Genomic DNA, 21,121 nt, shown 5'->3' on the forward strand with positions numbered 1-21,121 from the left:
AGGAGGTAGATGATGATGGATGTGGTGTTGAAATTATGTGTATGAGAAACATTATTAATAGTATTAAAAACCACAGAAGAAAAATATTCCTTTAAATAGAACTTTGTTTACTTTCAGTTCTATTGTCTGCTGCTTTCCCTGTGGAAAACAATATGGACAAGTCTCGAAATATTAAGACTATAGCTTCCACATGATACAGCAATTACACTTCTTTGCATCTACTCCAAGAGAAAAAGAAACACAACAATTTGAAAGATGTTTGCACTGCTATGTTCATTGTAGAGCAATTTATAATAGCCAAGAACTGGAAACAACAAAGGTCCTAAAACAGATGTGTGGTTTACAGTGAGGGATGAGAAGCAATGAGATTGTGGTCACCTGGTACATTGGTGGTGTTAAGGAATGATAGAGTTAAAGATCCAAACCACAGAGTCACCAACACTGAAATCGTGAGACCTAAACTTTGATAACCAAATTTAAAAAGCTCCTGTCAAGGTGGCAAACTGGGACTGGGGTTGAGGGGGTGGGGTGAGGAGCAGCATGTAGGAGAGGGAATCTTGGAACACTGGTGAAGGGAATTTAACACTCGTGGTAAGACTGGTAATGGAACATCCATATGTCAAAAACCCAACTATAAATAACTTTGTAATTCATGGTGCTTTAATAAAATAACATTTTGAAAAAGGAAAAAAAAACAGATGAGTAGTTAAAGTGTAGTATATATACACAATGTAATGCTATGCAGCTATAATGTTATTCATATTTGAGATAGATAATGGAATTTGGGAGCGTAATATCACACTAAATATTTTTCTCATATACATATAGACAGGGGCTAGAGCGATAGCACAGCGGTAGGGCCTTTGCCTTGCACGCAACCAACATGGCCAACCCGAGTTCAATTCCTCCACCCCTCTCGGAGAGCCCGGCAAGCTACCGAGAGTATCTCGCCCATAGGGCAGAGCCTAGCAAGCCACCCATGACATATCTGATATGCCAAACACAGTAACAACAAAGTCTCCAATGGAGACGTTACTGGGCCCGCTTGAGCAAATCTATGAACAACGGGAGGACAGTGACAGTGACATACAGACATACTTTTTTCAATCATGTATATTCTTGAGAAAAAAATGTGTAATGTGGTATTTCCCTCCCATAATCTACAAAGTATTGCCTAGCTGCATTTCAAATGTCTGCTCTAGTTCCCACTTCAACCACAGTGCATCAAGTCCTTATGCCTCCCAAATCCTCATCTCCAGAGCTATTATCCAATTTTTAAGTCTGGAAACTGGTGAGTCATTTTTATTTTTCTGTGATTTTCATCTGTCCTGTTCTGGTTGCTGGGAAAATATGCATCTGTTTATACATTGGTTAGCTGAGAGTTTTCTCTTCCCTGACTTAGCACACAAATACATGGCCTAATTTTCCATTTTGTTTATCACCTTTAATTGGCAGATTTGTATGAATTCTTTCAACATTATAAGTACCAATCTTTATTAGTTATATAAAATGGATTCATTTAAGTCCCAAAAACCTCAATAATACTGTCTTGCTAATGTTATCTTCAACAAATCTCCAATATGCTATCTCCAATATGTTATTGAAGAGAAATCACAGTTTTACTTCAATCAAAGTTTTTTCTTCATATGTACACTTCGTGTGTTTGGTTTGCTATACTTTCTCAAACACATCAAAAAGTAGTTTTCTGCAATTACTATACTTTCTGCGGGTGTTTGCCTTGCTCGCGGCCCACAAGGGTTTGATTCCTCCACCCCTCTTGGAGAGCCTGGCAAGCTACCGAGAGTGTCCTCCCAGCTCAGCAAAGCCTGGCAAGCTCCTGTGGCGTATTCGATATGCCAAAAACAGAAACAACAAGTATCACAATGGAGATATTACTGGTGTCCACTCTAACAAATTGATGAACAACAGGAAGACAGTGCTACTATACTTTCTGAAATTATATGTCAACAACTTTAAAACTTTATATACAAATAAAAAAATAGTGATGTAAAGATCAAATAACCAACAGAAAGAGGGTCTGGAGAGTACACCAAACTGAACAAGTGCTATAGCTCTCATATTTTCAAAACTAGGTCATTAGCAAATCTCATGGTCATTTTTTTTACAGACTAATTTCTAGAACAAGACTATGCAACTTATGCTTCATTTATAACCAATACTTTGTTCCTGGGCTTTCTATATATTGAGGCCAAGAAATACCTGTGATAGCCCCTACACTTATATACAGTACATACATGCACATATGTATATAATTGTGGACCTAAAAGTGGGAGAAAGAGGGTTGGGCTGTGTTCCTAAGCCCTCGGCTACCCACTAAGAGCATTTTAACCTGTCGATTGGGGAGGCTGGGAGGATATTTAAATCACACCTTGTAGCCTTCACTGTGGTCTGTGGATAGGTGGGGTAGTGGGTAGACAGGCTATAAGACCCTTAGAAACAGCTGCTTTCTAAGGAGGCAGTGGGAAGGCTAGGGAGAAAGGATAGAAACATATGATCATGTCTCCTGGGTTAATAGTATGGAAACACTAAGTATGAGGAAGATGGCTTAGATGCTACCAGTGGGAAGACATGGGTGTTAGTGGATGCTGTCACCCATTGAGATGGAAGTGAGGGTGCTGGAGATGAGTTGCTGGGGAGTTAAAAGATGTTACTCTATTTTCTCTGGCAGAGCCTTTTCTTCATTTCAATATGACCTGCGGACTTCAGCAGCCACTTCTTCCTTATACTCTATTGAGCACTGGAGGAAGCTGACCCCAGATTCATTGTTTCAGGGAGTTGAGGGTTTTTCTGAAAGCCTTTGACTCAACCCCTCCATTCTGTGATTAGCTCAGAATTGAGGATGTGCCCCAAGTCACACTATCCATATAGACCTTAGGATTTATTTGCAAATGAGTCTTGGGCTGTCTCTGTCTTTGTCTTTGCCTCTGTCTGTCTGTCTCTCCCTTTCTCTCTCTCTTATTTTCTCAGAGAAGAGTCAGCCTTATTAAAAAAAAAGGTAATATAGAAAGTCAGCAGCAGAGGAATGGGAAGGAGACAGGAATCTGTGAAGTGTACTTGCCACCAAATGAAATCAAAGCTGGTCCAGTCTTGTTTCTCTCCTCTGTGAGCCAAATGATCCTTCAGGATTCAAGCCTATTTGAATTGGGCTTCTGGTAATTATCACTGAAAGAACACTTAATGAGCACTGATCTGACTTTCAGTGTAGGGTGTTCCTGCTTAAGGTGGAAAATGAAATAGATAGAGATTGAGGAGCATTAAGCAGGAGCCCAAGATATGTGGTTTCAAAACCACTGGGGATTGGGAGCAAGGTGGGCAACTTTAGAAGTCAAGAAAGAAGCAGAGAAGTAGGATGGAATTGAGGTTAGGGGAACAGCTTTTCCAAGTCTCCTGTGAAAGTTCTGGAAATTAGTGAGACTCGAAATTACTCTATGACTACATGACTTGCACTTGGGGAGAGAGGGAACCTATCACAGAAGGCAAGTATTGTTGCTGGAATTCAATAGCTACTCACTTGAGTAGTGGTAGACCACCAGTGGCCTTTGAGAATCACATGGCACAGGAGTGGTTGAGCTGTAAGTAATGGGCTCTTTCAGTGGCCACATAGTCAGTGTAGACGGTATCCACAGTAGAAACTACCAGTGGGACCACTGGAGACAATCAACCTAAAAGGGAAGAGAGTCAGTGGAGAACCATGAAATAGAAGTAGGGAAAGAATAAAGGAGTTGTTAGCAAAGGAGCTTTTCTAGATGAGGATGGCAAACAGCATTTGCGAGGTCATGTGAAGGAGACCTTAGGGAGGATGAGGGTAGGGTACAAGAGGAGGGTGAGACAGTCTGTGCTCTGAGAAGAGAAAATGCAGGATGAAATAAAGAACTATTCTTCTAAGGAGGGCAAATTGGAGAGAGGAGAGCAGCTTAGCCAACATAGGTTGGCCCAGACAGGGAGAGCAAAGGCAGGAAAACCCTGTTAGAAAAAGGTGTCTTTTTGAAGGGGTGGGAGGTGTCATATTTCAAAGGCAGAGAAGATAAGATCCTAGGTACAAATGTGACTGAGTGTGGCTGCACTGCAGAGAGGTGACCTTTACAGGAAACAGGACAAACTGCCCATCCCCCTAAATGTACTCTCCTTTCCTCCCAGCATGTTCTTGTTTTCATCCCTCCTTACACAAATTGGAAAATAAAAATGCAGCCAGTTCTCCTTGTAGATTGAAAAATGAGTTTAGTAAGGGGAAGCACTAAGTCAACCACTTGACCCAGGACCTCATTTGAAGCATTAGAGATTCACACCTACAGAAGAATTGTATTGCACAAGCTCCAGTATCTGGATGTTGGATAATAGCACTGTAGCACTGTCCTCCTGTTGTCCATCGATTTGCTCAAGCGGACACCAGTAACGTCTCCATTGTGAGACTTTTTACTGTTTTTGGCATATCGAATATGCCATGGAAAGCTTGCCAGGCTCTGCTGTGTGGGCAGGATACTCTTGGTAGCTTGCTGGGCTTTCCAAGAGGGACGGAGGAATTGAACTCAGGTCAACCATGTGCAAGGCAAATGCCCTACCCACTGTGCTATTGCTCCAGCTTTTGTTTTTTATTTATTTTTTTTAAATTTTTATTTATTTATTTAGTGAATCACCCTGAGGTACAGTTACAGACTTACAAACTTTCGTATTTGTAAACATTTCAGTCATACAATATTCGAGTACCCATCCCTCCACCAGTTCTCATTCTCTACCACCAATATTCCTTGTATCCCTCCCACCATCACTCCCATCTCCCCCACTACCTCCTGCCTCTGTGGCAGGCACATTCCCTTTTACTCTCTTTCTCCTTTTGGGTGTTGCGGTTTGCAATATAGGTATTAAGAGCCCATCATGCTCAGTCTATAGTCTACTTTCAGCACACATCTCCCTCCCTAGAGGGCCCTCCAATCATCCTCTATCTCAGCTGCCTTTTTCCCCAGCATGTGAGGCCAACTTCCGAGCTGTGGAGCAATCCTCCTGTCCTTATCTCTACTATTCTTGGGTGTTAGTCTCCCATTCTGTTGCTTTATATTCCACAAATGAATACGCTGTTTTTAGAGTCTCCCGGGTTCAGACAGCATGCACACAGATCAAGAGACAGACTGTGGGTGGGAAGAAGGAAGTGGTCAAACTTAACATTTCCCTTTCTAAGTTCTGGACTCCACTGACCCTTTGAAGCACAAGCACACACCTTTCCATCCTTGAAAGGAAATCCTATTGACCCTAAGGTAGCTTGTCCTGGTAAAGGCCTGATACTCTCAAAACCCTGCCTCTTTGCTTCCACGTCTGGAGAATCAAATTCTCAAGTATTCTTAGCAACCAGTCTGACTTGTGTGTTAGTTCCCACCCAGGGAGAGGCAGAGAACAGAGCCATTTCCCAGCAAGGGAACACTATCTAAGTTCCTACCAATATCCATTTTAGCCCTTCTACCCCTCTCTGGGCCCGTTCTCTGATCACAAGCTGGACATCTGCTCCATTCAGCAAAAGCACTTCCATGGGAGGAGCCTGAAAATGTCCCTACTGAGCAATATTGGGGGCTCTGGGATCACCTGCTTGTCCAAGCCTACAGAGTAGATGTGATTGAATGGCCATGTATGGAGTAGCACAAATAAGAAACAGCCTGCCTGTTTCCAGGAGGAAGCAGAGATTCTGGGGCTCTGGAGGAGAAAACCGGTTTTAGATTCATATAGCAGCCAATCACAAGTTTTCAGATGGGTTTTTGGTTTTCCAGGTCTCAAAATTTAAAATTTGGAGAGAAGGGGCATGCTTCTACTGCAGTATTTACTTTGGCATGGCCAATGAGCTGTTGTCCCTTCTGACATGATGTGCTTGCTGAAAAAATATACAGTTTGGTTCCTTTGTGCCTTTTTTGTGTGCTTCTGGGAATAGTCTAGCCTGCTCTCGTCTAGCACAGTTAACAAGAGCAGGGAAACCCATCTCTCCAACACTCTGGGTTTTCAAGGGGGAGAAACATGCCATTCAATCTTCCTAGACCTTCTTCCAGTCCAGCCTCCCCTGTACCCAATGTAACCATGAGGAATCTAGAAGGGAGAAGGCCCAGGCAGTCATAGAGGGCACATGATAGACAGAACATGTCAATCACATCCTGCACAGGAGTAGTGAGGGGCTCTTTGCCACAGGTTTACAGTCTGCACCACCTGCCTTCCACAGTTGTGCCAAGTTTCCGCTCTTGATGTTCACCAAGTCCCAAGAGACAAATGCAGATGCTCAAGGCCGTCAGTCAGAGGATATGGTTTCTACCAGCACTGCACCACTCAAGAACATTCGTTTCACTGACAGGGACATTTGTGGGTGAAACTAGAGAAGTCAACATCTTGTTTCATTCTGGTATGCATACACACATACACACACACACACACATACACACTTAAGCACACATGCACATACAGACATAAATACTGCTACAAAGCTAACAGCAGTTAGCAGTCATATTTAGTTTGATTGCTGCATCCATGGTTTAAGATGTTATCATTGCTTCTCATTTCTCATACCTGTGAAGAGATTCAGGATGTTATATTTCCAGCAATAAATGTAAGGTGAAATAAAATGTAGATAAGGTGTGGAGAGAGGAATAGAAAGCAGGTGTTCTAGAACTGCTCGGCATACAAACCCTTTCCCTCCATGCCTTTAGGTTGGTACCCCTGTTATTACACACTCCATGGCTTGGGCATCCTCTCCTTGGGTCACTGCCTGCTTAGAGACATGCTCAGGCTATTTCCACTTCCTAACATAATGTCTGTCTCACACTAGGTTTCAAAATAGCCTCTTGCAATGGGTCCAAGGTGTTTCTTAGCAGTATTTACTCATGTTGCATTTTGGGGATGAGAAGGGGGTCATAGGAAGCCCTGTTCAAAAACACTTTCAAGATTCCTTAGTATTTTAAGTTCCCAATAATACACACAGAAGAAAATGTTAAAGAGTTAAACAACCAAACCACAGTGATAAAGAAAATGATTATTGTTTAACCTCAGCTACAGAAAGCAGTGCAGAAATTGATCATGAGGAGGTAAACATAATATTAAGATCTTTTAAAATGCAGAGGAGAGATTGTTGATAGCATCTGTATTAGTGATATGTTGTTTCCCACCAAAATAAAGGGCTTTTAAAACTCTCCCACTACTACAACACAGAGAAGAAGGGATTTACACATTTTTGTAGCCAGCATATTTGCAGAATTCAAAGATAGAAAAACCACTAACAACTACAAGAGTATGTATAAAGGCAAGTAACAACTAGAAATAGCTCCATAAAGACAGTAAATTCTTTGCAATCACCAAAAAAAAAATCAAAATATCCTCAGGAGCTGTAGTCAACTAAAGAAATAATAGAGAGAAAGAAGCCTTATCAGTGGGGAGTGGTTGGAGATACAACACTGGAATATAATCAATATAATCAATTCACATCAGTTTTAGGACAATATTCCCAAAACTAAAGTTATGCTTGACAATATTATACATAAATTACCTTGATTCATGATTCTGCTGAGAAAAACATCCTGATTTGAACTTTTTATATCTAACAATAAATTTTAGATTACATTTAAAAAAAGAAAAGAAAAAAATAAGTATCACTTCAGAATCTTTTTTATTGGATCCTTGCAGGGATGTCTTTTCTACCTCTTTTTCATGAAAAATGATTCTTGAGGGACGAGAGCAATAGTAGAGAAGATAGGGTGCTTGCCTTGCACACAGCTGACCCAGATTTGATCCCTGGTACCCCGAATGATTTCCTGAGCACCAACAGGAGTGATTCCTGCATGCAGAGCCAGGAGTAACCCCAGAGCATCCCCAGCTGATCCCCTTCCTCCCCCAAAATATATCACTTGATCACTTGATACCCCGTTATTCATCAATTTACTCAATCGGGTGCCAGTAACATCTCCATTTATCCCTGTTGCTAGTGTAGCCCAATGGCATCTGTTCGTTCTAGGAACATGCAGAGTCTCAAACCGATCATTCAGGGTCTTGACAAAGAAGTCTGAGCATCTTGTAGGTGGGCGTCCACGTGATCTTTTGACATCCTGTGGAATCCAGTCAGTAATGGTTCTAGTCCAGCGGTTGTCTGTAAACCTCATTACGTGTCCAACCCATCTGATTTTTGATGCCTTGGCAAATGAGACAGCGTCCCTGATTCTTGAGCATTGACAGAGATCAGAACTCCGGATTCTATCTCTCGTTTGAGTGAAGCATGATACTCCAAGCATAGCTCTTTTGATTCCTCTTGGAGAAACCCGAATAGCGTTCTCATCCTGTTTTCGTAGGGCCCAGGTCTCTAAGGCATATGTTAATGCAGGAAGAATAGTGGAATGGAAGAGATGTGCTCAGAGCTGGAGGTTCTTTGTCCTCTTAGTTATTTCTTCAACACTCTTGAAGGCATTCCAAGCCGCTCTCTTCCTCCTGCGTAACTCAGGTGCCAGGTCTTTCATCATGTTGATTTCTCAAACTAGGTATATATAACTGTTGCATTCGGAGATGGTGGTTCTGTTGAGAGTGAATGGAGCATCAGGAACAAAAATGTTTCTCATGAACATTGTCTTTTTGAGATTCAGTTGTAATCCGACCTTTCCACACTCAAGGTCGAAGTTGGTCAGCATTTGTGCCACTTGGCTGATGTTTGGTGTTATTAGAACGATGTCATCAGCAAGGCGGAGGTGGTGTAGTTGTTGACAATCTATCTTCACTCCCATTCCTTCCCATTCCAGTCATCGCATGATGTTCTCAAGGGTGGCACTGAAGAGTTTTGGTGAAATGGTATCACCCTGCCGAACTCCTCTCTTGACGTGGATGATTACTTCTTTGTAGAATGGTGAGATCCTGGTAGTGAATCCATAATAGAGCTCATGGAGGATCCTGATGTATTAAGTTTGTATGCCCTGATTGGCTAGGGCTTCTATGACCGCTTCCATCTCAACAGAATCAAAGGCCTTCTTTAAATCAATGAACGTTAGACAGAGCGGCATCTTGAACTCCTGAGAAACCTCAATGAGCTTAGTTATCATGTGGATATGGTCGATGGTATTTGTAGGATGACATTGCTTTGTCCTTCCTCTACAAGAAGCTTAGGTTTATCAGGTTACACCAATTACAGTACTCCTGAGGCACTTCCATTCCATTGTGTTTATCTGTAAACATTCTTCCCTATGCTCTCCTCCCCAATCAATTAATCAGCTTTCCCCCTAATCAGACTCTATTAATTTGTAAGGTCAGATTCCTCAGAAATCTATGATTTTATATGTATGAGTGAAATATTGCCTTTCTCCTCTCCGTGTGCCTTATGTACAGTTTACTTTAAAGCAATGCCCTTTTTGTATAGATACAGAAAGACTGTTAACATACTTTGTAACTTAGGATTTGATTGGCTTTGAATATTATTCACTCCAGGGCATCTGCTTTCTCGACTTAAGCCTCAGTTGCCCTTAGTTCCTAACACCCCAAGAGCAGGGTCCCAACGAGGGACTGAATGGACCCAGGGCAAGCGGTGAGCTACCCTGGCATCGAAATGGGCCAGGCCAAAGTGCCACGATTCTTAATTATAAGTTAAGAGTTTGATCATAGACAAATGCTGTCATGATCCAAAAGTAACGACGAGACTAGGATCCTGCTGGGGTGGGAAAGACTATCTGGCCTGAGTACTGTAGTCTGAGATTGAGATGGCCCTAGGAGGGCAATTCTATAAGCTTAAGATATTTCTTACTGTATCCATACAAAATGATTTATATTATATATGCTTATATGCTTGTAGGACAAGGAGAGGAGAGACACAACCATGGGATTCAGCTCTAGGGTGGGTCGTCCTGCTACCAGAGGATCTGTCCTAGGAGCGGCTTTCCCTGAGGCTAAGATTTCTACACCTATTGATTGTGACCGCACCTATGTGTAATTATTCCCCCAATTCCTCATGGAGAGAGATGTAATGAGAATGTAGAATGGGCATGTTGGAGGGGGGAGACAGAGGCAGAGAAGAGAGACTGGTGTGGATGGAAAGAGGATTGGAATAAACTGTGACTAAGACCAACCAGTCTGGCCCTCGTTCCTTCTTTTGCCTGCCCATCGCCATCGACCTCCCCGGGGTGGGGGAAGAAGGGTGAGACTACCGAATGCATGTGGCAGGAGAGATAGAGCCACACTGCTGTGTGCCGTGCCTCTTTCTTGAGTTTACACAGGTACTGAATCCTTTTTGGAACCCGGCTTGTTCACATGGTTGTACTTCATCTAGTGTTCTGCCAATCCTATTCAGGATGACTTGAGTGAACAGTTTGTAGATGACAGACAATAGGCAGATTGGGCGATAGTTGCCAATGTCGTGGATGTCTTCCTTCTTGTATAGTAGTACAGTCTTGCTGGTTTTCCATTGGGATGGAACCTTGGATTCAGACAGGTAGCGTGTGAAGAGCTGAGCCAGTGTATTGATGAGTACTGATGGTGAGTTCTTCAGGTGTTCAAGTCTGATCTTGTCTGGGCCAGGTGCTCTTTGTTTCTTTACCAACGAGATGGCATTTTGAATTTTGGAAGGGAGAACATTGGGAACGACATATCCATCATCCGGAATGTGGTATGTGAGCAAGTGGATGTGGTTATTAAAGAGATCTGAGTAAAAGTCATGAATAATCTTCTCCATTGCTCTTCTGGAAGATGTGATAGATCCATCAGGATGTTGAAGGGCAGTCATCTTGGTCTTATAGTTCGTGAAGGACAGGCGGGCATTACGAATGCTTTTCCCGGCTTCTGCTGCATTTACCAGCACCACTGCTTTCCTGTCTTTGAGGTCATCCTTGATCACTTCTCTGCATTGTTTTTCCAGCTCGGACGTTCGGTTGTGGTTGCCTGAGGCATGTGCCAAGCCACGTTGGCAAATAAGTTCAAGAGTGTTCAAAGAAAGACATTTTTTTGTGGTTATCTCTCTCTTGGCATTCCTCGCACAATCATGGAGGTTTTGAATCATTCGATTGTATTCCTCATCAATGTTGTCAATGACTGCATCTTCCCATGTTGCCGCAACAGAGCCAAAGAGCTCCCAGTTGGTGGTTGTTCTGGGAATTCTCTTTTTAAACTTTGCATTCTTTTCTCCCCATTCTGTGAGGTAGAATTTTGCACGAAGGAGATGGTGGTTTGATCCCGTTTGGAATTTTGGGACAACAGCAACATTGGTTAGGCAAAACCGCCAATTGAATATGATGTGGTCTATTTCATTGTCCACCGTCCACCGGGAGACTCCCATGTCCAACGTTTAGATTCAGCCTTTTGGAACTGTGAGTTACCATGGATGGTCTTGGTTGACATGATGAACTCAGACAGTCTGTCACCCTGTTTGTTCCATTCTAGGCCATGGGTCCCGATGTGGAGTTCATCGGCTGATCTTCTTGGTTCTATCTTGGCATTAAAATCACCGACAATCATCTTGTAGAAGGTGTGATCTTCTTTATAGAACTTCTCAATTTCTCTTTCACCATAATTGGATGTTGGTGCATAGACAACAAAGATAGAAACTGCCGGCAGTGAGCCACATCTATTCAAATATAATCATCCGATTTGGGTTGTTAGGCATTCGAATGAATAAATGATCATGGCTAAGTTCGTGTTGACAAGGATGCCGACACCACCGACACCTCTTTTGTCACATGTTCCAAGGAATAGTTCTTCTCCAGTGTCGAAAATGGCGTGATGTGATTGATGTCTTCTCGTTTCGGTCAGACCAATGATGTCCTACTTGATCTTTCACACTTGTACCATCAGGTCCTCGATGGATGCATCAGATGCCAGCGTACGTACATTGAAAGTACAGACAATCATTTTTGTCTTTCTTCGTTTTGGCAGCCTATTTCTGCCTTGGGATTTTATCAGCTTCTCCTTCCACATTCTTCTTGACTCTGCTGTATTCAGGGTCAGGGGAATGAGATCCATTTTTTTTTTTTACTGGATTTGGCATATCGAATATACCACAGATAGCTTGCCAGGCTCTGCCGTGTGGGTGGGATATTTAAGGTACCCTGAAAAATTAAATAAATGTAAATAAAATGTAAATAAAAGGAGCTTGGTGTGATAATCTCTGGATCCTGGCCATTGTTGGGGTTACACGGCAATTGGTGGGTGTAACTGTCTAGCTACTGGCAGGTCCAGTCCCAAACCGTGCAGGCTTAGAGATCTCAGCCCTGGGTCCCACACACCTGGGTTACTCTGCCAGTTCTTTTATGCATGAGGCTCATCCAAGTGTGTGGAGAGTGGTCTCAGCATGACCTTGGCTGGGTCCCGCAGGTCTTCAGCTGTCAGACCCTGGTGAGGACAGTCAGGCACAGGGTAGGAGACTCTGCCTTGTTCTCTCCCAGGATCTTGGTGTGATAATCTATCTATCTATCTATCTATCTATCTATCTATCTATCTATCTATCTAAAATATATATATAAATGAAATTTTTAAAAATGAAATTGACTCTTGATGTGCAAAAGTGAACTTCCAGACATCCATGTCCTCCATTAAAAAATATAGAGGCGATCCAGATTGTATCTTGAATTTGGGGATTTCTTATATAAAAGCACCATGCCCCAGAAATAGTGTTTGCATATAGTACACAGCTTTGCATATACACAATTTGTAAACTCCCTGGAGTTTCAGAATTTCTCTTTTCATGCAGATTTAAAAGTTTTCAGTTTGGAGGCCAGGGAGATAGTAATGAAGGTAGGGTTTTTACCTTACATGCAGCCGACCTGGATTCTGCACCCTGTAGCACCATCAAGGAGTGACCCCTGAGCACTGCTGGCTGGGTATGGCCCAAATAATGTTTTCAAATGTTTTTTCATTTTCTGTTCTAGAAATATGTCTAATACTGTGTTTGGTTATGTAAAAGGTAAAGGTAAAGGCCCTCCCATTGTTCGTCGATTTGCTCGAACGGGCCCAGTAACATCTCCATTGGAGACTTTGTTGTTACTGTGTTTGGCATATCGAATACGTCACGGGGACCTTGCAAGACTCTGCTGTGCGGGCGAGATACTCTCGGTAGCTTGCTGGGCTCTCCGAGAGGGGTGGAGAAATCGAACTCGGGTCGGCCATGTTGGCTGCATGCAAGGCAAACGCCCTACCGCTGTGCTATCGCTCCAGCATGTAGTTCCAGTAAAATTTGGGGTCTGTATTGGTTTTGCTTTCTAAATTCAGTATTGATATTTTAACAAGTTGAACTTTATGTAATGAAGTTATTCTCATAAAATAAAAGTGACAAAAAAAAAAGATTAACTGACCAAATACTGAAAGTCTGTCTCTGTCTGTCTCTGGGTTTTCAATTTCAATTCAAAATTTTTCAATTTTCAATTTTCAAATACATTGCAGTATAGTGTGAATTTGGAAAAAAGTGAGGTCATCCATCTTCTTTTTCCTTAGGATTCCTTTGATTATTATTGGGGGAGGGAGTCAGTGATGTTTATTGTTTTATATGAATTTCAAGGGGCCAGAGCAATAGCATAGTGGCTAGGGTGTTTGCCTCGCACACAGCCGACCTAGGTTTGATTCCTTTGCCCCTCTCGGAGAGCCCGGCAAGCTGCTGAGAGTAGTACTGAGAGTTTGCAAAGCCTGGCAATCTACCCGTGATGTATTTGATATGCCAAAACAAAACAATAACAAGTTTCACAATGGAGATGTTACTGGTGCCTGCTTGAGAAAATCGATGAACAGCTGGAAGACAGTGCAGACAGTGCTATGAATTTCAAGAATATTTGGAAAATATTTATTTGAAAAATTTATATTTTACTTATTTGAAAAATGTCATGGATATCTCCAGAGAAACTTCAACGAATCTGTATAGGCTTTGGGGAGTATTACTGTGTTAAAGTGTTAATCCTCCCAATCCATGAGCAGGGGATGTGTATCCATTTCTTCCTGTCCTCTTTTATTTCTTTAAGTACTAAATTTCTCAATTGAATCATGCCCTCAGCAGTGGGTCAGTCAAGGTCTTGTGAGTATCGATGGATTTTTTTTCCTACTGCTGATGAGCTGACTGGGAGTAACTTTTAAGGATTTTATGCTAAAACTCTTCCCTCTTGTGTAGTTCTTGTGTAGCACTCATGTGGCAGGATGGACATTTCTTTAACCACAAGCTTAGCGTAATCACGATCATGACCATCCTGTTATTCGTCGATTGCCTCAAGCAGGCCCCAGTAATGTCTCCTTGATCCTAGCCCTGAGATTTTTAAGAAAGTGCCATATTCAAGGCTCTTTAGGAGAATGAGACCCATCATTGTTACTAGTATTTGGCAGATTGGGTATGCCACGGGGAGTTTGCCAGACTCTGCCATGTGGGCAGGTTACATTCGGTAGCCTGCCAGTTCGTCCAAAGTAGGAATGAGATAATAAGATGTCACGCGGCCACTTAGCGTAATAGGCCATATCCTAGGAAATTTTATGAAATCCAGAAACACTATTCCAGTAGGCTTTTGAAGTCCTCTGGCAGCCCTGATTAACCACTATCATGCATGCAATGTAAAGGTGCTAATGATTAGTCAACATGGATTTCCAGGAAGTTCACACTGCCAGTGCATGGATCTTGTCCCATGTCTTCCACACATACAAATTCTATTAAACATGTGTGCAGGGTTGTGTTGGATGATATTCCCTTTTGAAGAAAAAAGCAATTAGGCAATTCTTCTAGCACTTCTGAAATGGTGTTGTAGGGTATAAAGATTTGACTGCCTTATCTACCTCCATGTCTTGATTATGCTTATCTGTTCAGTGACCAGGGGGAGAAATTGCTATAGGGATCCAGGCTGTAAGCAATGTTGAAAAACTTGAGATTGTCCCAATTCTTCATCCCAAGGGCATCTAATTTCTTATTTTCATTCTCAGTCTTGATTAACCAACTTGACTAAGATGAATCAGATTTGAGTGCAAATATTGCTTCCTCTCACAAACACAGCAGTATGTTCAATTCACAAATTCAGCCCTTCTTTGGAGATAGACAATGAATTAACTGATCGCAGGCCATGTTGTAGTTTTGTTCTTGCCTAAATTCTTCAGTACTTGAAGCATCTATTATCTAGATTATCAAGGATTTAGTCGTGTGTGTTGTGTGTGTGTGTGTGAGAGAGAGAGAGAGAGAGAGAGAGAGAGAGAGAGAGAGAGAGAGAGACAGAGACAGAGACAGAGAGAGACAGACAGAGAGACAGAGAGAGAGAGAGGGAGAATATGTAAGAGAAAGAGAAAGTAAAGACATTTTACTAAAGGAGAGAAAAAGTTATAAATTCAAGTCAGAGTGTGGAATTCTCCAGAGCGGAGACCCCCATAAAGAAGAAGAAATGAGTTATACATCCCAAATCAAGTTGTGTGTGGGTGATTCATAAACAAAGACACCTAGGATTTAGTCTTGTTTTCAGTAAAGCAAAGGGATTGGTCTCTTTCAGCTCTGTGGTTCCAGGTTGTTCTTATAGTTCTGCTTTTCCTACTTTTCAGGCATTTCCTTCCCCATTTTTTCTCAGGCTTTTGAATCCTCAAAAACCACTGAAGCAATTTATTTTTAATTCCTTCCCTGCCACCCAGGAGTCTGATCTCATCTTTAACTCACACAAACTTACTGTCCTAGCAGATGTTCCAATGTGGAATTAACTGTTAAAATTGAGGGCCTGGAGCAAACATTCTATACCATTCTTCCTCTTCTATGAATTAATTACCAAATTAATCACTCTTCAGAGAGAGGTTTCCTTGCCCCACCCCACTCCCTCACCCCTGCTGCTTTTCCTGAGGGCAAAGCTTCTGAGAATGACATCTCTTCTTTCTGAATAAATGGCAATTGATCAAAGTTCATCTAATCTTTAACATCCAAAGAGCACTTCAATGGTGTTTTTATATTTTCCTGCACTTGTTCCAACAAGTCTTTCTTTGTGATATTAAGCTTTCTGTTTCCTCTGTATTTATGCACTTATCTATTTAAAGTCTCCAAAAAGTAATTCATTCAGGTTCTCATCCCTATTCTTAAAATATTTTGATTATGGTGAAATGCATATAATGTGAAATTTATTATCTTAATCATTTTAAGGGTGCAGTTGAGTAGTGTTAAGAATATTCACATGGTGTTCACCATCTAGTCACAAAATTACTTTCATCTTTCAAACTGACACTCTAGGGCCAGAGACAAATTATACTTTCTTTTTATTTATTTATTTATTTTTTTGCTTTTTTGGGTCACACCCAGTGATGCTCAGGGGTTACTGCTGGATCTGCACTCAGAAATTACTCCTGTTGGTGCTGGGGTGACCATATGGGATGCCAAGGATCGAATCCAGGTTGGCCACGTGCAAGACAAAAGCCATAACTATCACTCTGGCTCCAAAATATACTTTCTAATCAGAGGTAAGGCACTTGCCTTGCATACGTCTGACCCCAATTTGGTCAGCAAAAACCGCATATGATTCCCTCAAGCACCACCAGGACACAAAGCCCAACATAGGCTTTGAGCAACCCTGGGTGTGGCACAACTACCTCCCTAAAAACACAAGCAAAATAAATTTAAATTCTGTACTCACTGAATCGGCAGAGCCTGGCAAGCTCCCCGTGACGTATTCGATATGCCAGACACAGTAACAACAAAGTCTCCAATGGAGACGTTACTGGGCCCGCTCGAGCAAATCGATGATCAACGGGAGGGCCTTTACCTTTACCTTTACTCACTGAATAATAGTGCTCTATTCCCTTACTCCTAGCCCCCTGCAACTACTATTCATTACACCTCTAAGCATGTCAAAATGACATTATAAAGTATTTGTTCTCTGTTGACTGCTTGTCAGTTATTTTCACTTAACTCATGAGTTATTTTCACTTAACTCAGGTCTTCAGAATTCCATATTTAGCCTGAACTATAATTTTATTCTTTTTGAAGCCTTGTAAGATTCAATTGTATGCATATACCACATTTTGTTTCTCCATTCATCCTTTAAACATTGAGTTGCATCTCCTTCTAATATTGTGAATACTGCTTTTGTAAACTTAGATATGCAACTCTATCTGAGTCACTGCTTTCATATTTTAAAAATAATGTCGAGAAGTGGAATTATTGGATCATGTAGTAATTTTATAATTATTAATTTTTTTGTGGAATGAATGAGCACAGTTTTCCACAGTGGCTACATTATTTTATATTATTGTCAGAAAATACCCAAGAATTCCGATTTCCAAGTCAGAAGGGAAACAAATCCTACACAGTCTCACTCATCTATGGTGTCTAGAGAAATGAAACAGGAACAAACAGTATTTTTTTTTTTTTGCTTTTTTGGTCACACCCGGCGATGTGCAGTGGTTACTCCTGGCTCTGCACTCAGGAATTACTCCTGGTAGTGCTCAGGGGACCATATGGGATGATGCTGGGATTCAAATCTCGGTCAGCTGCATGCAAGGCAAACACCCGACCCGCTGTGCTATCAGTCCAGGAACAAACAGTATTGAATGATGATGAACCCTCAGCCTTTGATTGTTAAACTGAGATTACCAAATAGTAGGGAGAGAGGGATGGGGGAAACTAACTGGGCCAGAAGTGATTAAAGGTCATTGGTGGAGGATCTTGGGCATGTTAGTGGTAGTGCAGTAACCTAGTTCATGAAAATAATAAATATTATAGCTATTATAACAATGCTACCTAAACTAGAATTTACAACAAACAAATCCAGAGTTCCAATATCTCCATATTCTTTCCAATACTTATCCACACCATAATTTTTTCATCTATAATACAACTCATCATAAGGCATAATTCAGGGGGAAGCAAAGCCAAGCTTAATGAAGTTACAGTAAAAAATAAAGCCAACATGTTCTAAAGAGACAAGGACAGTGTGAGTCAAAAATTTTCAGGAAGGAATATTGAAAGTGATATATATATTAACAAATAATTTTATAAGTAAAATATGTGCCTCTAAATTCAATTTCCACATCCATTAATTTTAATATAGTCATATGGTAGAATATATGATAATATATTTATGCACTCAGATTGACTCTTTGGATAAGTGAAGAAAGGTGGGATCTTCGCAGACATCCTCTTGCATATGATTACATTATTGGATAATTTATGAACAGTACAATTTTGCATTTGGAAATCAACATCACTGCAGAAATAATCCACATACAAACAAGGAGATGGTGGACAATGAAGACAGTCAAGTTTAGTCCAACTTTACCTGTCAGGACAAATCATTTAAGAGGCACTTACTTTAAAGGAACAGAATGAGAACCTATTTTTTTAAGTTAGGGAGAAATTGATTTTTAGAGCTCTTCTCAATAATTGAATTAATATAAACAGTGGGGTCTGCACATGCCAATCTCTTTAATTAGGTCAATACTGTCTTCCCACACACCCCTGCCCCTACTGCCCCTGCAACTTCACACCCTGCACAATCATTCAGAAATGGAATGGTCTGGGGAAGAAGCTCGTCCAAAAAGGAATTTCAGATAGTTTAAGCACAACAACAATAGTCAAGTAGGAATCGAGGGGTTAACCTACCGACTTCTGTGCCTGTGACAGAAGAATGCTGCTTTCCTTTGTAAGCAGAGCTATTTGAGTTCTTAAGTGCTTAATTTAAATGGAGAATGCCCAGTCTTGGAATTCATGGAAGTGGGGATTGTGGGTTTTACCTTGCTGTTTGGCAAGCCCTCAGCTCCAATGGGGCTCAGTAATGACTTCACGGTGTTTAATCAGATCCTAGAAGAGCACATGACTGCCATGTTTAATTATTCCCATTTAATGGAGCGTTCAGCTAGATCTGCTTGGTTTGCTACCAGTGATTATGGTCATGTGGGGCATAGAACAGAGACAGCCAGGCTCAGTTTACATGATGTACAGTGATAGGGGAGACTCCACCAGCATTTGAATCCTCCATCTGTACATATGTATTTATAGCTTTCTCTCGGAGCCAGCAGAGATTTAGTCAAGGCATATAATTTACTGAAAGGCTCTGATTCCACATCCCCCTTCTGCACAGTCTTCCTCATGGTTTGACTGGATATAGGCAGGCTGGGAGAACAGCTCATATTAAAAGAGCAAAACATCAAACACCAGGATATAACAGGCTGATTGATAGGCATCAGTTAATGATGGCTAGGACATTGTTAGTCTAAGCCTGAATTTTGTTTTTTAAATAACTTCAGTTCTAGTTGAGTGGGCACAAGAAATTTGCATGTTGAAGTAGCTGATAATTTTTTATTTGCTCTTGTGTGATTTTTTTTTTGTAGGGGTGGGGTGGTGGGAGAAAAGGGCAGTGTTTCAAATCTCAGTGGTGCTCAGGGTTTTCTCCTGGCTCTGTGCTCAGGCATCACTCCTGGTGTTGCTACAGGGACCATATGTGATGACAGGAATTGAAACCTGATTTGGTTGTTTGCAAGGTAAAGTACCCTATCTGTTGTATTCGATGCTCCCTCATCTGCTCTTCTGAAAAAGCAATTGGTATTATTTATTTTAGGCTGGTCTGATAGTGAAAAACAGAGGTCAGTATTTTTTAGAGCTTGCAAATGCTAATCATAGTTGAAAAGACAATATTAAGATGGAAGTAAATTTTCTGTTTTTCAGATAAACTAAAAAGTAACAACATGCAAGAATGTTACTTTTGTTGGTGATGTTCATTTAAACCTCATATAAAATTCAAGAGCCTTTATTTGTACTGACATTTCTATCTAATACTGTTTAACGTCAGAAGTCTTCACTGTTGGGTTAATTTTGAGGTTATCAGGATTTCTTAGATTTTTGCAGATTTCTTATGATTTTCCCTGCTCTCCCCCCAACACCCTGTAGAGCATGAACAGATACATTTAACTTTCACCTTCCTCAGAACCAGGCAATGAATTAAATTCAGTCAACTCTACTTTCTTTCCTTTCAATGCAGTGGCATGCCTAGTTGCAAGCACTGGAACTAGGCTTGCAACTAGGCATGTCACTACATTGGAACTGGCTTTAAATTTGTTAGAAAAATCTCACATACACTGTGAATTAAAACTTACTTTTTTCCCCCCACTGTATCACTGTCATCCCATTGTTCATCGATTTCCTCGAATAGGCACTAGTAATGTCTTCATTCGTCCTAGCCCGAAGATTTTAGCAAGTGCCACACTGAAGGCTCTTGCAGGATCAGGGGAATGAGACCCATCATTGTTACTTGGTTTTGGCATATTGAACACGCCACGGGGAGTTTGCCAGACTCTGCCATGCGGGCAGGATACTCTCGGTAGCCTGCCGGGTTCTCCGAGAGCGAGAACTAGACAATAAGAAGCCATGCGACTGAGTCTGGCAAGCTTTGTTTGGTTAAAATATTTTTTAACCAAACAAATTTCAAATGGGCAAATCATGCAAATAGTGTTTGACTTGGGGGCTGGAGAGACAGCAGAAGTGGTAAGGTGTTTGCCTTGCATGGCTGACCCGCATTTCATCCCTACCATCGCGTATGTGAATATGTGATCTCTGAGCACTGTTGGGTGTAGGCCAAAACTCACACACACACACACACACACACACACACACACACACACACACACACAAATTGGAGTATTTTTTCCATATCAGTCATCAAATCTAGATCTTATGCATGAACTTCAGTAGCTGAGACACATGCCTGTCCCCTGCAAAAGTATTTAGCATCTCTTCCTACCACAAGTTATTCTTTAACCCCCACACATTTAGAAATTCTGGGCAACAGCACTGGCCCAGTTTCAGAGACTTTAGATAACTTACTAAGCTTCAGAAGGCAGGACTGAAAGTGGCAGATCTTTGTTGCTTAGCAGTGTTTGCAGGAAGGTGTCTCATAGTCTGGCATGGTTAATAGGATGGCTTTGTCACAGATGGCAGCTCATGTCTCTGAACATACCTCCCATCTGGTGGGGGGATAAATGGAGAGTTGACCATTTAAGGGGTTATAGTCACAGCTTCTCCAAACTGAGGGAATTAATTGCTTGGTCAGCCTAAGGAGTATGCTAGCTCATTCTCTTAATCACAGCTTCAGGTTCCTCAAGACATTTTACACCAGGAATTTCAATATTTAGGTACTCTGCTCGACTGTAGTTACAGTCCTTGGTGAAAAAAACTATCAAAACTATTATTTAAATATAT

The sequence above is a fragment of the Sorex fumeus genome, unplaced genomic scaffold (genome assembly GCF_029834395.1).
Source record: "Sorex fumeus unplaced genomic scaffold, SorFum_2.1 ptg000021l, whole genome shotgun sequence".
NCBI lineage: Eukaryota > Metazoa > Chordata > Mammalia > Eulipotyphla > Soricidae > Sorex > Sorex fumeus.